Source organism: Neophocaena asiaeorientalis, unplaced genomic scaffold (genome assembly GCF_003031525.2).
Source record: "Neophocaena asiaeorientalis asiaeorientalis breed wild unplaced genomic scaffold, Neophocaena_asiaeorientalis_V1.1 scaffold67, whole genome shotgun sequence".
Classification (NCBI taxonomy): Eukaryota; Metazoa; Chordata; class Mammalia; order Artiodactyla; family Phocoenidae; genus Neophocaena; species Neophocaena asiaeorientalis.
In genome coordinates, this window is record NW_020173731.1 from 11,268,010 (window position 1) to 11,274,580 (window position 6,571).

The following is a 6,571-nucleotide window of genomic DNA, read 5'->3' on the forward strand; positions in this document are numbered from 1 at the left end:
TTGACACCCCCCTCACTCTCCACCCCACATTCGATCCATCACCACATCCTGTTGGCTCTCCCTCCTAAATCTCCCTCAAATCTACTTGCTTCCATCTCCACGGCTACCACCTTAGTCCAAGCTGTCATCCCTTCTCACCTTGCCCTCCGGTCTCATCTCTACCACCCTCTCACTGATGCTGCTCGAGCCACCCTGACTTTCTTGCTGTTCCAGGTACAGATGACCCTCCCTGACCACCCATTCTAAAAATTAGACCCCTCCCTCCCAAGTCCTTCTCTGTCCCATGTCAGTCTCATTATCACACTCTGAAATTCTCTTGTTCACTTCATTTGCTTGTCTGTGTGCTTTCCCCTTAAGAGGCATAAGCTCTAGCAGGGCAGGAACCCCTTCTGCTTTATTTACCCTTAAATCCACAGCACCAAGAACTGTGCCAGGCACGTGGTAGGACTCAGGAAATATTCGTTGAAGGAATGAATGAGTAAATGAATGAATGGGTTGCCACAACCTAATGGTACCCTGTCCCTGCGCCACTCCTGTCATTCTCTCCATCGCATCTAGAGGCATCTTCCTCAAACAGATGTCCTCATGCCACTCCCCGGCTCAGGGCCTTCGGTGACAGGCAAAATGTTGGCAACTGTTGAAGCAGAGTGAAGGGTATGTGTGGATTTCATTATACTTTCACTCTACTTGCTTGTAATTTATTTCTGCTGGAAACCGTTTAAATTGAATTTGAAAACTATGGAAGCAAAAACACATCATAAAACCTTCAGTGGCTTCCACTGTCCTCAGGGTAAAGCCTTGGAGGTCCTTCTTCTCGTGCCCTTCACTCGCCAGCCCCTGAGTCTTCCAGCCTCACCCTTTGCCGGTCACCCCATTGCTTTGCACACTGAGAGGATCCCCGTGAAACATCCACACTTCTTTTTTTTTTGGCCATGCCCCGCGGCATGTGGGATCCTTGTTCCCCGACCAGGGATCAAACCCGCGCCCCCTGCAGTGGAAGCGCGGAGTCTTAACCACTGGGCCGCCAAGGAAGTCCCCATCCACACTTCTTAGCACCAGGAACAGTTAGAATTCTCCGGAACAGTAGTTTTGTTTTCATTTATGAGTAGAGAATTGTAGATTTGTGTGCATGTGGCTGCTGGAAAGCTGGGTCAGCTTGGAGCTCCTCCTGCAAGGACAGTAAATGTACATTTAGGCCATTGGAGTTTCCATCTCTCTTAGCCTCGTTCTTGGCTCCATTTTATGCTCCTGCTTGTTCTTTCTTCTTCTGCTTCTACCTTGATTATCTTTCTGTGCCTGTCTTCAAACCCTTGCTGGCACAGACTCTCCTTTAAGCTATGGGAATTCACTTCTCCTGGGTTTTAAGGGCAGAAATGGATGTCCCACCATGCCCTCTCCATCTTGGTTTGTCATCTTTTATTAAATTTGACTATTCTTTTGTGGGTTGTTCTCTTCCTGCGGTGTGAGCCCATTCCCTCCAGTGCATTCTCTGTCTCTCACATGTCCTTAGAGGAAAAGCAGATCCCTGACTGGTCTTTATAGGAGGACAAGCTATATACTTTCAGCTTCCCCTAGTTCACAGGGAAAGGTAGGCTATGATACTAAATAAGGTTGAGAGATGCCCTATCACACCTGTGTCCCCTCCCCACCAAGAACCCTGGGATAGGACACTGGCGCCCCGGCAGAATAATGGGGTTTTACTCACAGCCCGCACTTTTGAGGCCTTACTATGGGCACTACTGAAAATAGCGTATAAAGCACTTGAGGTGCATTAACTCAGTCCTCAGTCATTCTATGAAGAGTACACTATTATTATATTTCCATTTCACAGATGTGAAAGCCAAGGCCCAGGGTAACAGAGCTTATAGTAAGTGGCAGGTCCAGGATAGGGACAGAGGCAGTCTGGCCCCAGAGTCTGCACTGAACCACTCTGCATTTGCCTCTGAGGTCCTCTGGAGGGTCCTGAGCTCCTCGTTGAGACTCTGGCAGTCCGCAGCCTCCCTGAATTCCTTCTACTACTGCTTATTATCATTCCATGGGGAGACTAGGGTGAAGGACCCCCGCGTCTCGCTCCCTACTGGCCTCTCTTCCCCTGCAGTGCATCTTGCCCTGCACTGTCAGATTGGTCTTTCTGATGGCCCTGCTGTCATCACTGAGCACCCTGTCAGAGGCCTCTAGGGGCAACCCATCATTGGCATCAGAGGGCCCCAGAATGGGAGGATCCTGGAGGCATAAGGGACCTGGGGCCCTACACCCTCGTAGGAAATCCTAGGCCTCATCTGGGCCAAGCGTGTCCATCCACTCATGTAAAGCGAATCCTTTGCTGAAGCTAGACTGCTCTCATCCCCATCACTACTCCAGGTCTTTGTTCATGATGTGTCTGTCCTTGCCTGTAATGCCCATCCTCCTACTTCTGCGTATCCAGACTTTACTTGTTCGGTATGTGCCACTCCGAGTTCCACCTCCTCCAGGAAGCTCTCCCTGAACACCTCCCACCCCTAACCAGGGGTGATTTTTTTTCTCTGCTTCTGAACTTCTACAGCGTTTATGGGTACTGTGTTGGTATCTGATTATGAACTTTGACTTCTTACCTTTTATCTTACGTGTTTTTTGTTTGTTTCTCCATTTAGAACGTAATCCCTTTGAGAACAAAAACCACATTTTAGATGTCTTTCTATTGTCCACAGATTATCCAAAGTTTCTCCCACTTGGGTTATGCAAATAAATCTCCCTGTACAGGACCCATAGGATACCAGAAAGGGAGCCCTCAAGATAAGAATTTGTCAGCATCTAAGGGTTGGTTTGTCTTCATAACAGGACTAGAAGATAGATCCATTTTGGTTTTAAGAAGCAGCACAGAGAACAGGGTAGATGGGTAGCTTCGTAACTTTGAGTAGCAGTGAAATTCTGCCTTTAAAGGCAATCCTCTTAGACATAAGCAGCATTTACTAATTTGGGTGCTGAAAGAAGAAACTGTGTGCACTCGATCTTATTGAAAGCATATTTGCTGTTGTGTTTATAAAATGGCAATTAAGCGACTTTCTTCTCTTTGTTTCACACAAATCTGGTTTTGTTTTTTTTCCATTAACCTTCTTCATGCCTTAGTCTCTTGAGAAGATGCTTCTGCCAGAGCCCTCACTGCATTTGATTAAACAATCCGTTCACTCCTCTGTTGTCCCCATTAACCAGGCGGCTCCTTGAAAGCAGACACTCTGCTCTATCCAACTGCTCATCTTCAGTCTTAGCAGGGTGCCGGGTGTGTAGTAGGTGCTCAGTCACCGAACTCCCAAGGGATCTGACTCTCTAGTTACACAGCCACCTCCCAATGAGCCAGGCCCAGCTTGTGGCCCCCGTGGAAGATCCACGTGGGATCTTAGTGTGGCGTGGCTTTCTCCTGCTGCTCAGCCTGAGACTGTGGAGCTGAGCCATGCTACCCTCCCCTCCCCTGCTCCCCTCTTCCCCTGCCCGACTGTCACGGGCTCTGAGAATATTAGTTAATTTTAGTATTAGCCTAAGAAAGATTAATTAGGAAGGCAAATTTGCTCTTAAAAGTGTAATTAATTCCAAAGCCAAAGAGAAGAGAGCTATGGATTATCTGCATTGCTGCTGCCTTAAAGTAGTGTGGAGAATCAAGGGCTGACTAAATGAGCACAGAATAATTTTATAAGTGTCAGTGCTATGTCGACTAAACTCCAGGTAGTTCCTTGTGAAGTGGGCTCATGGCTGAGACAAAAGATTTAGACTGAGGTGGTGCCTGGGTGAGTGAGACAAAGAGGAAACCTCCAATCAGACATCCTGTCTGGGCTGTTCCAGCTCCTAAATCATTCACGAATCATGTGTCTTCCTCTCTTGTCCTCCCACAGACTGGCCTGGTCCAGGTCTGAGTCAACTCTTTTCTGGACTATTGCAATAACTCCCCCAAGTAGCCTCCAGACTCTGCCCTACCAACTCATTCTCCACTCAGAATCAAACTGAAATTGTATCAAATGCATGAACACATCGTCCTCTACCTAGTGTCAAACATAAATTTGGTCATGCCATGTGCCACTTACAAACTTCCAAATGTGCCTAGAGGTGATTAAGTCCTTAGCCTGGCCCACAGAACTCTTCATAAAGTGGCCAGACCTGTCCACCTGGTTGACTTCCCTCTCGCTCACCACATCCTAGAATGACTGTCCCCAGCCCCCTTGTTACAGGGCAAACTACTGTTCATTCTAGAAGTCTAAGCCCAAATGAAACTTTCAACCCTTAGAACCCTCCAATTCTGGGTTCCTGGAGCACTACAGCTTATTTTCTTGTAGTTATTTGCTTTCTTTTCTCTTTAAGGAAATGAGCTCCTTAAAAGAAGGACTGTAGCTTTTGTGTCTTTGTATTCTCTTCTTTCTCCCCTAATTTAGGCCAAGCATAAAGTCTGTCCCATAGGAGATGATCAATAAATATTTGTTGAAATAAATTGGTCAGTTGATGGTTTCAACAATGATGCCAACTGGATTAGCTCACTGAAACTCAAACTTCCTTCTTTCTCCCCCAGTCAATAGTAGGTCCAGCTTGAAATATCTGGGGAAATGCCTCAGTTCTCCATTTCCTTGTACCTGCCCAGCTGAGGTTCAGAGGTCCCGGTGGATTCGGGAGGAAAGTTGCAGGAGGCTCTGCAAGCGATGCAGACTTCAGCCTGACAGCTGCTGGTCTTTGCTTTAGTTGATTTCCCCCTTTGCAAATGGTTATTGGCAATTGAAACTGCAAATCTACTATCTGCTCCCCTATGTAAATTGCATTTACATTTAAATTGTTCATTCTTCCAAAGGATGGGGTTAGTAAATAACAGCAGATTAAACTTGAGGAGAGGAAATTGTGCCCCATGTCAAACTTGAGACTGAAGTGACATCTGGCTTTTACTATTTCCGTTATTTCAGTTTAATAACAGCATGTGGCATTAAGGGAAAAGAAACTGGATCTACATTTTAATGAAAGGAGGAAGCTCTCAGGGTTTAGATACCTTATCATGTTGAATACCTAGTCAATTGGCAATTAAAACTTGTTTCCCTGGAGAAATGGAATAAAACATCTTTGCAGCCGTGGAGAGGATAAAACAAAAAACAAGCTAATGACCAGGACTTCACAGATAAAACCAAGGGAAACGGGTGCTATAAACATCAAAACCAAGTATTTCCGGACACTGCAGAGTACAGGAATTCTTAAACAGAATAACACTGAGAATAGAATCATGGATATGCCAGTGGGATCCTCAAGAGAATAACTTCAGATAGAATGGTTTGCAAACAATAGGGGGCTCAACCCAATCAGATCGTCTGATTGAATCCTTTGTCAGCCTAGCTTGGTTTTAAACCCCACAGCCCTGACCAAGAAAATATTTTAGAAATGCCAGTTTCATCCCAATAGTCTGTTTAAATGGAAGCAGTCCCACCTGCCGGCTGCTTTTTTGTTGAAAGCAGTTCTGGGAAATGTGGATAAAACGCTTGTGCACCCTAATAACCCAGCCTATCATTCGTTTGCTTTGATTGAAACAAATGTGTCAATTTTCAAAGTCTTTGTTTGGTAAATCCAGTGTTCAGATGTTGGCAAATGTTCGCGTTGCATGTTTGTTTGGAAACTGATGCTCTATTCAGAAGCTCTAGAGCCATAGCCCTTGGAACCACAGCCTGGGATCACCCAATGAGCCTCCCTGACTGTGCATGCAAAGATGGTCAGTCCTTTCCCAGTATCTGGAAAGTGTTGAAATGATAGACTCGCATGGGCAAGGGTAAATGGGATGGAGCCTCCCAAGAAACAGACTGGATGTAGAATTTTTCTGAGGGTAGGGCTCATGAAAAATTAGAACAACGGAAAACATCTATATAGTACTTACTATGTGCCAAGCACTTTATGTGTATTTTAACTCAGTGAATCCACATAACAGCCCTGTGAGACAGGTACAGTTTTCATCCCCATTACAGACGAAGTAAAGGAGACACAGTGAGGTTAGTAACTTACCCCACCCAATGTCACCCAGCCGGTAAGAGACAGAGCTGGGATTTGACTCTAGCCAGGCCGGCTCCACTGTCCCCTTAACCCCTTCCCGTGATTTCCTCCTATCTCTGGTATTTAATGAAAGCATTGTGTTTTCACAAAGTTATATTGTCTTGCATAATTGTTTTTAAAGTCTTAGCAGTCTCTTTTGAAATACCCAAGCTAATTGTCTGAGGGATTTTCCTTAAACAAAATAAAGCAACAATAACAGAAACTAGCCTCTGCAATATGGATAATAATATCTGTGCTGGAGGTCTTAAGGAGTGTGCAGAGGATGAAATGAGAAGATACGAGAGTGCTTTGAAAAGGCCAAAGCCATCAAAATTCTGCGACATATTATTATTTATCTATAGTCTCTACTGATTCTTATTCCTACATGAGCAGCTCCTTAACAAGTTAATATGGGTTTCTGCCACTTTCTTTTGTCCCCTAGAGTAATATGGCCAAATTACCCAACTGCTACTGTAAGTCTTTTGATAATGGCCTAGTCACTTGAGTCTGATTTCTCCTTTATCTTCCCAGTTTCTTGGCACCATTTGGTTTG